Consider the following 10,324-nt stretch of genomic DNA (forward strand, 5'->3'; position numbering starts at 1 on the left):
AATGAAATTCTGCTCTTTGCTGCAACATGGATGGACCTAGACAATATTATGCTTAGTGAAATGTCAGATATAGAAAGAGAAATACTGTATGATACCACTTGTATGTGGAATCTAAAAAATAATACAAGTGAATGCATATGCACAATGGAAACAGACTCACAGATATAGAAAACAAATTTTTGGTTACCAAAAGGGAGAGGGAAGGTAGAAGGGACAAATCAAATTAGGGGCATGGGATTAAGAGATACAACTATTATGTATAAAATGGGAAAGCAACAATGATATACTGTATAGCACAGGGAATTATAGGCATTATCTGATAATAACTTGTAGTGGCGTATAATCTGAAAAAATGCTGGATCACTCTGCTGTACACCTAAAACTAATATAGTATTGTAAATCAACCATATTCCAATTAAAAGAAGAGAAAGGATACAAAATTATTTAATAATATGTTCATATTGCTTACATATTGAGATAATGCACTGCATTTCAAAGACTTACCAAAAAAAAAAACCCTAAAATTAATTAACCATGGTGGTTAGCACCATGCTTACATAAAACATCTCTAGTTACGTCAGTCTGCTTTAAGATGATAACAACTTAACTTTGATCATATGCAAAATCGCTACACTTTTACCTCTTCCCATCTCATTTTATGTTATTGATGTCCCAGTTTGTATCTTTTATATTGTGAGCACTAATGAATTAGTGCAACTGTATTTATTTTTAATACTTTTGTCTTTCCGTTTTTATACTAAAGTTAAAAGTGTTTTATCCACCACCATTACAATGTTGGAGTGTTCTGAATTTGACTATATGCTTACTTTTACGTATGAGTTATATGCTTTCGTAGGTTTTCATGTTGTTAATTTTTTGTTTTCACTCAAAGAACTCCCTTTAGCATTTTTGTAAGGCAGGTCGAGTGGTGAATAACTCCCTCAGCTTTTGCTTGTCTGGGAATGTCATCATCTATCTTTCATTTCTGAAGGACGGCTTTTCTGAATAGAGTATTCTTGGTTGTCGGTTGTTTTCTTTTAGCATTTTAAATATATAATCCCACTCTTTCCTGGACTGCAAGGTTTCTTTTCAGAAATCCGATAGCCTTATGCTGTTCCCTTGTATATGACAAGTGGCATTTCTCTCACAAACTTTACAATTCTCTCCTTGAAAAGGGAACCCTCTTACACTGTTGGTGGGAATGAAAATTGATACAGCCACTATGGAGAAAAGTATGGAGGTTCCTTAAAAAATTAAAAATAGAACTACCATATGACACAGCAACACCACACCTGGGCATATACCCTGAGAAAACCATAATTCAAAAAGCACATGCACCCCAATGTTCATTGTAGCACTATTTACAAGAGCCAGGACATGGAAGCAACCTAAATGTCCATCAACAGAAGAATGGATAAAGAAGGTGTGGTACACATATACAATAGAACATTACTCAGACATAAAAAGGAACGAAATTGTGCCATTTGCACAGACGTGGATGGACCTAGAGACTGTCATGCAGAGTGAAGTAATTCAGAAAGAGAAAAACAAATATCATAATATATACCTTATATGTGGAATCTAGAAAAATGATACAGATGAACTTATTTGCAAAGCAGAAATAGAGACACGGATGTAGAGGACAGTCATATGGATACCAGGGTGGGAAGGGGGGGTGGGTTGAAATGGGAGATTGGGATTGACATATATACACTACTATATATAAAATAGATAACGAATGAGAACCTACTGTATAGCTCAGGGAACTCTACTCAATGCTCTGTGGTGACCCAAATAGGAAAGACATCCACAAGAGAGGGGATATGTGTATGTGTGTATATATATATATATATGGCTGATTCACTTTGCTGTTGAGCAGAAATTAACACAATATTGTAAAGCAACTATGCTCCAATAAAAATTAACTTTTAATAGAGATGACAAATTAAGGAAACTAAGATTAATGATAGACATTAATAAGTTTGTTGAGTATAAGACTAATATACACAAAATAATTGTAACAAATAGAAAGTACCGTTTTCATTCGGAATATACCATTTACAGAAGCAAAAATTATAACGTTCTATAAAATCAACTATGAATCGGATTCCATTGGCAACTCTTCTGACATACATGAACACTCATGAGCATTCCTGTTCTTTAGTGACCAAAAAACTAAAAACATGAAACCAGTGTGTGTGTGTGTGTACACATTAACCAGAACCCATTGCAGTTTCCTGCATCAGTGTTTCATAGTTTTCAGATAGGGCTTTCACCTCCCTGGTTAGGTTTACTCCTAGGTGTTTTATTCTTTTCAATGCGATTTTAAACTGAGTTTAGACTTGAGGATATGGGGAGAGGGAAGGGTAAGCTGTGACAAAGCGAGAGAGTGGCATGGACATATATACACTACCAAACATAAAATAGATAGCTGGTGGGAAGCAGCCGCATAGCACAGGGAGATCAGCTCGGTGCCTGGTGACCACCTAGAAGGGTGGGATAGAGAGGGTGGGAGGGAGGGAGACGCAAGAGGGAAGAGATATGGGAACATATGTATATGTATAACGGATTCACTTTGTTAGAAAGCAGAAAGTAACACACCATTGTAAAGCAATTATACTCCAATAAAGATGAAAAAGGAAAACTTTCATTTTGTGATATTTCATTATTAGTGTATAGAAATGCAACAGATTTCTGTATGTTAATCTTGGATACTGAAAGTTTGCTTAATTCATTCATTAGTTCTAATAGTTTTTGGGTGGAGGCTTTAGAACTTTCTATACAAATTATCATGTAATCTGCAAAGAATAACGGTTTTACCTTGTCCCTTCCAGTGTGGGTACCTTTTATTTCTTTTTTTGTCTGATTGCTGTGGTTAGGACTTCCAATACTATGTTAAATATAAGTGGTGAGAGTGGGCATCCTTACCTTGTTCCTGAATTTAGTGGAAAGTCTTTCAGCTTTTCGCCATTCACTATGATGTTGGCTGTGGGTTTGTCGTAAATGCCCTTATCATGTTGAGACATGTTCCCTCTATACACACTTTGTTGAGAGTTGTTGTCATGAACGGATGTTCAATTGTGTCAAAAGAGTTTCCTGCCTCTATTGAGATAATCATGTGATTTTTATCTTTCATTTTGTTGATGTGGTGTCTCACACTGATTGATTTGCAAATGTTGAATCTTTCTTGTGACCCTGGAATAAATCCTACGTGATTTATGGTGTATGGTCCTTTTGATATATTGTTGGATTTGCTTTGCTAATATTTTGTCCAGGACCTTTTCATTTGTATTAATCGAAGATATTGCCCTCTCATTTCCTTTTTCTGTAGTGTCTTTGTCTGACTTTGGTGTCAGGGTATCGGTGGCCTTGTTGCATTCTTATTTTATGATGTCTTTGAAATGCCATGTGTTATCATTTCAACAAAGCAACAACATATACAATTCATTTAACACGTTTATCTTTCTAAGTCAGAAATGCAGTAGCAAAATGGAGGTAACAACAAGTTATTAACTATTTTTATTAATTATTAATTAAGTTTTACATTATTTTCTGTTTTTGAAATGCAGTTTATCACTTCAACATGTAAGCAATAAGAAAAAATAATTGTAAAAAATTTTTTACTGAGTCTTTAAAATGTGTGTGCTATCATTTCAACAAGGAAACAATGTAAACAACACTCATTACTTTTACATTCTTCTTTCTTACTAAGTCTTTAAACTACAATCTGTTTTCACATCAACAATGAAAATGCAATCTGTTTTCATTTCAACAAGGAAACACTATACACAAAATACTGATTATTTTTTCCATTCTTTTCTGTTATCGTTGACATTTTCTATGTTACCATTTCAACATATAAACAGTAGGAACAACCTATTAACTTTATTTTCTCTCAATTAGTCTTTGGAATGCAATGTTTTATCATGTTGATATGTAAACATATAAACACGTAATTATTATAACATTTTTCTTACTAAGTCTTTGAAATACAATGCTATCATTCTAACAGGTAAGTATATAAAGAATTTAATTTACATTCTTTTATCTTTACTGTCTTTGATATGGAGTATGTTATCATTTCATCATGTAAACAATACACGTAAATTATCAATTAGTCTACATCCTTTGTTTCTTACTAATTCTTGGATACACAGAGAACATTCAACACCTAGGGTACATCACATTTGAGATTAGCCAAATTTCTAGAGTTCAGAAGCCACATATGGTTAGTGGGCACCATACTGAGCAGTGCAACTCTAGTGGAGGGGCAGAGGGAGCAAATACATATGTAACAATGTGTACCATGAAGGAAATATGCATGGTACCTTAAGCAAAAGCAGCAGCAGAATAAATCTGCTTAAATGGGGAAGTAAGAGAAAACCTATCTGAGGAGGTAACATTTAAGCCATGACCTGAGGCCTGAGCAGCTACCCAACAGCACAAAAAGACCAGTATCATTTGAGCAGACTATGTGAGGGGAAAAAGTGAGAAAAATACTGTGTTATGGGGGAATAAATAATTTCCCAAGTCTTCCACGAAAGAGTAGAGAAACTGATAAATCATAGGAATGTCTACACTCTGAGTGAGATCAGGGACTTTATCTTTCTTAGCACCTGGAAAAGTACCTAAATCATAACAGATACTTGGTGAATGTGTGTGGAATAAGGAATAACTGAGCCAGGGGTCTGAGACCTGGGAAATCAGGTAGCAATATGCTGATGAAGATACCAGTAGGTAGTTGACATTTGTTTGTTTGTTTCCTTTTAGTTGCATACGGTTTCTCATAAGCCACCTGAGGAAATCAGAAACACAAGAAGTTTGCAGGTCCCTAGAGGGTAAAATTATTCAACAACTACCACCTCTAGGAAGAGTTTCAATTGATCTGACTTGTGTCAAGTGCCCATAAATGGATAAGTGAACCAATCAGTGTGGATAAGGAAATGATGTACCATGACTGGGTCAGCTTACGTCACATACCCAACACTGTGGATAGTAACCAGAAAATGTAGAGGGCAGTGGGCAAGAGATCCAGCGGACATTTCAAATTCCTCTATTTCCTTTTTAAAGTTCTTCTTTTATAGAGATCAGTTTACATATCCAGTGTTCCTAACCCCAGTTTCCTAGAACAGTAGAACTTTATATATGTGTCTCTACAAACTTGGGTTTCAGGCAAGGAAAAAAAAAAAGTGAACACTTTCATGGCCACACATCGTGTTGAAACACCTCCCTGTGCTGTGGAAATCACTCTGAACAACTGACCCATTTCATGTCATTCCTCTGTGCCCCGTGCAGCATCACCTCCAACTGATCCTGAACTTCAGCAAGTTTCTGTCGGTCCAAACGGTCATGAAAAATCCATTCCTCGTAGCAATGGACAGGGACAGGATAAATCACATACTTCAGCTTCATCAAGGAAGTCAAGTGCTGCAGAAGGCTCTTGAGCACAGGCATTGTAATGGGATTGAAGGCAAAGCTAAGGACATGGAGCTGAGTACAGTGGCTCAGGGCTGGGATGACGGCAGAGAGAGTAGAATCAGTTATCATACAATTGCTTATCACCAGATGTTGCAGGGTGCTTGAGACCTTCTCCAGCAGAGCCTGGAAGGGCTCATTAACTTCTGAGAAGATGTGGTTGTTACTGAGACTCAATACCCTTAGGTGGGTGGCCTGAGAGCTCTGGGACAGGACAGTGACATCTCTGTGAGAAAGCTGACAGTGAGGTAGATACAGTGAATCCAACTGAGGTGGCACAACTCTACAGAGAGAAAAATGTAAGGTTATTTCAGAAGAATGAGGGCAATGAGCCCCAAATTTTAGGTACCTAAGGCTCTAGAGTAAACTACTGTGTTCATGGTTTGCAATAAGTGGTTAACAATGTGGACTTTGGGATCAGACCTTATAGATTTGTGACCCTGAGAAAGTTACTTTACCACTCTGAGGTACAGGGTTTTAATCTTGAAAACGTGCACAGCAGTCATTATTATACAGAACTGCGGGAAAGATTAAGTGAAGAAATTGCATGCACTTAGTATATACGACATAATCAGTGTTGGATCTGATTCACTTATTTGGCGAGGATGGGTCTGGGAAAACAGCCAACTGAGGGTTTCCTTTGACTAGTACCCAGATGACAAGCTCTCCATTCAGGGTGTAAGCCTGGGGGGAAATACAGGAGCAAAATTATCTGGCAGTGTTAACTATTGGGGCCCATCCATGGGCATGTGCATTAGTCCTATAGCTTAATGTTTCTCCATCTGAATGCCTCCCCTTCCTCTCTAGAGAGCTGTAAAATCCAATAGGAGAAGAATTGAGTCTTCTTCACCAATATATTTACAGACTTCTTTTAGGGTCTGCCCACAGTCACTGAATGAATGAATGAGCACAGCTTCCTTTTCTAACCTCATCTTCTGCTCAACATAAGGTACCCCTCTCTCCCCCAGCTATGTTCAAACTCCCAGCAGTGCCTATGCTGAGGCAAAGAGAGAAATGGATTACAAGGAGCTTAGGAAGATCCAAGCATGGTCTCTTCTGTGTTAACAATGAGGTGATCAGGGAACCCAGGTTCCTCCCCACCCCCTCACCTGAGCAGTTTGTGCAGTTGATCTGTGAGGCAGAAGAAAGACAAGCTGAGCTCCTGGAGATGGTCCAGCCGCTCAAGGCAGAGGAGAAAAGATCTGAAGTTCCTTCTCTTAAAAGATTTAAAGGGGATGTTACACAGAGTAAGGCTGTTCAGGTGGATCACCTGAGCCAAAAGGGTGACGACTTCACTCAGATTAGCCTGATCCATTTCCAGGTTCTCAATGCACCCCAGATCCAGAAACTGCAGGATACTTTTGTGCCCAGACATTCTATCGATTTGCAAATCTCTGCAGCAGACGTGCAAGGACCCAACGTTCTGCTGAATCTTACTACAAAGGAAAGAAAGAAATTGCTCTGTTCTCAAGGTACTATTGAGGGAAATATCCACTAGTAATTCCATGGGTTCCTGAGCTGACTGAGGCTCAGACCCAGAATTACCAATCCCGAGGCACCTGACTCTATGCTGAGCTTCTTCTATCTTAAGGATAGAGTGCTGAGAGTAAATGCATGACTTAAAACAGAAAGGGAATGCGGTCTCAATCTCAGAGCATATTGTCTCACAGTCCAGGTCACGTCTTAATCTAGGATCCTCAGTTTGGGCCCCCTGTAAGGAAAGGAAGAGACAGAACACATGAGAGATAGCTGATTTTAATATAACCCAGCAAGATCAATGATGAGAAGCAGGGACAGAACACTTTAACCCCGGTTTTCACTTCATTGCCATTCACCAAGAAGTTCTTTCCACACAAATGCAGCGTCTTTCATCCTTTCCTCACCCCCTCCTTCACCTCCGGTCTTTCCCTGTCTCAATGCCCATATTCCACTTCTGTGTAATCACACTCAAATCCATTCATAGTATCCTCAAACACCTCTATTCTATAATCAACACTCTAAGGCAATAGAGTCCCAAAGGTGACCCCAAGTGCTGACCGACAGCTCTGCAAAGACTGCAGTATTCACCATTGGCTACTGTTGGGAGACCGTTAAGTATTCCCCTGCCCCAGGATACAGCATACACTCCTGCTTACTCCCTGTGTCTCTACTGGTCATAGTCTTACCAAGAGGAAGAGTTCTGGGCAGGGAGGATCTGCAGACCATCAATCATGGCTTCCAAGATGTCATAGTATGACTCCTGTGTGTTCAATGACCCATTATGGAGAAAGCGAAAAGGCCAAACCCTAACCGTTGCCTTTATATCATCCTATGCCCACCCAAGAAGGCAGCGTTGAACAATGGAACAAAGAGGTCTTTTGGGATTTTGTCCAGGGCATGGATAGCTGCAGGCTCATTATTCAGCAGACTCTTTGCAGCAAGCTCAAGGAGGGTGACTGTGGTCTTTTGGTCCATCTTCAAAAACCTGCTTCAGAGTGGAGAATTTTTAGAAATCCTGAGAAGGTATCTATAGGCACTTGTTTGCTTCCAGGGTTAGCTATGGACAAAATAATTATTGAATAAGAATGTGGTGAATCATAGGGCCAACTCAAGTGACCTCTACTATAGGATTAGAATGAAAATGGACTTGTGTGTATATTTAATTAAATCTGTGTAGACACACACACACACGCACATGCACACACACACACACACACACACATACACAGACACATACTTACATGAGATAAAGTGCCATTAGAAATCAGAGGTAAGTTAGCAGAAGACAATGCTGACCACCTAGCTGCCTTCCTCAAATTATTTCCTCCTGAGGAGCTTCAAGATGGCAGAAGAGTAAGACGTGGTGATCACCTTCCTCCCCACAAATATAGCAGAAATACATCTACATGTGGAACAACTCCTACAGAACACCTACTGAATGTTGCCAGAAGTCCTCAGACCTCCCAAAAGGCAAGAAACTCCCCAAGGACCTGGGTAGGGTAAAAGAAAAAATAAAAAACAGAGACAAAAGGATAGGGATGGGACCTGCACCAGTGGGAGGGAATTCTGAAGGAGGAAAGGTTTCCACACACTAGGAAGCCCCTTTGTGGGCAGAGACTGCAGGTGGTGGAGCGGGGAAGCTTCAGAGCCACGGAGGAGAGTGCAGCAACAGGGGTGCGGAGGGCAGAGCTGGGGGATTCCCGCACAGGGGATCGGTGCTGACCAGCACTCACCAGCCTGAGAGACTTGTCTGCTCACCCGCCTGGGCGGGCGGAGGCTGGGACCTGAGGCTCGGGCTTTTTAGGTCGGACCCCAGGGAAAAAACTGGGGTTGACTACATGACCACAGCCTGAAGGGGGGTAGTGTGCCACGGCTAGCAGAGAGGGGCTCTGGGAAAACGTCTGGAGCTGCCGAAGAGACAAGAGACTTTTTCTTGCCTCTTTGTTTCGTGGTGTGCCAGGAGAGGGGATTAAGAGCGCTGCTTAAAGGAGCTCCAGAGAAGGACACGAAGAAATAGTTAATCAAGTCCAGGAAGCACAGAGAGTCCCATACAGGATAAATCCAAGGAGAAACACGCCAAGACACATATTAAGCAAACTATCAAAAATTAAACACAAAGAACAAATATTAAAAGCAGCAAGGGAAAAACGACAAGTAACACATAAGGGAATTCCCATAAGATAAATAGCTGATCTTCCAGCAGAAACTCTGCAAGCCAGAAGGGAGTGGCAGGACATATTTAAAGTGATGAAAGAGAAAAACCTACAACCAAGATTACTCTACCCAACAAGGATCTCATTCAGATGTGAAGGAGAAATTAAAAACTTTACAGACAAGCAAAAGCTAAGAGAATTCAGCAGCACCAAACCAGCTTTACAACAAATGTTAAAGGAACTTCCCTAGGCAAGAATCACAAGAGAAGGAAAAGACATACAATAAAAAAAAAGAACCCAAAAGAATTAACAAAATGGCAACAGGAACATACATATCGATAATTACCTTAAATGTAAACGGATTAAATGCTCCAACCAAAAGACATAGATTGGCTGAATGGATGTAAAAACAAGACCCAGGGCTTCCCTGGTGGCGCAGTGGTTGAGAGTCCGCCTGCCGGTGCAGGGGACACGGGTTCGTGCCCCGGTCCGGGAAGATCCCACATGCGGCAGAGCGGCTGGGCCCGTGAGCCCTGGCCACTGAGCCTGCGCTCCGCAACGGGAGAGGTCACAACAGTGAGAAGCCCGCATACCGCAAAAAAAAAAAAAAAAAAAAAAAAAAAAAAAAAAAAAAAAAAAAAAAAAAAAAAAAAACAAGACCCATATATATGCTGTCTACAAGAGACCCTCTTCAGACCTAGGGACACATACAGACTGAAAGTGAGAGGATGGAAAAAGATACTCCATGCAAATGTAAATAAAAAGAAAGCTGGAGTAGCAATTCTCATATCAGACAAAATAGACTTTAAAACAAAGACTATTACAAGAGACAAAGAAGGACACTACATACTGATCAAGGGATCTATCCAAGAAGAAGATATAACAATTGTAAATATTTACGCACCCAACATAGGAGCTTGTCACTACATAAGGCAAATACTAACAGCCATAAAAGGGGAAATCAACAGTAACCCAAGCATAGTAGGGGACTTTAACACCCCACTTTCACCAATAGACAGATCATCCAAAATGAAAATAAATAAAGAAAAACAAGCTTTAAATTATACATTAAACAAGATGGACTTAATTGATATTTATAGGACATCCCATCCAAAAAGAACAAAATACACATTCTTCTCAAGTGCTCATGGAACATTCTCCAGGATAGATCATATCTTAGGTCACAAATCAAGCCTTGGTAAATTTAAGAAATTTAT

This window comes from Tursiops truncatus, chromosome X (assembly GCF_011762595.2).
Source record: "Tursiops truncatus isolate mTurTru1 chromosome X, mTurTru1.mat.Y, whole genome shotgun sequence".
NCBI lineage: Eukaryota > Metazoa > Chordata > Mammalia > Artiodactyla > Delphinidae > Tursiops > Tursiops truncatus.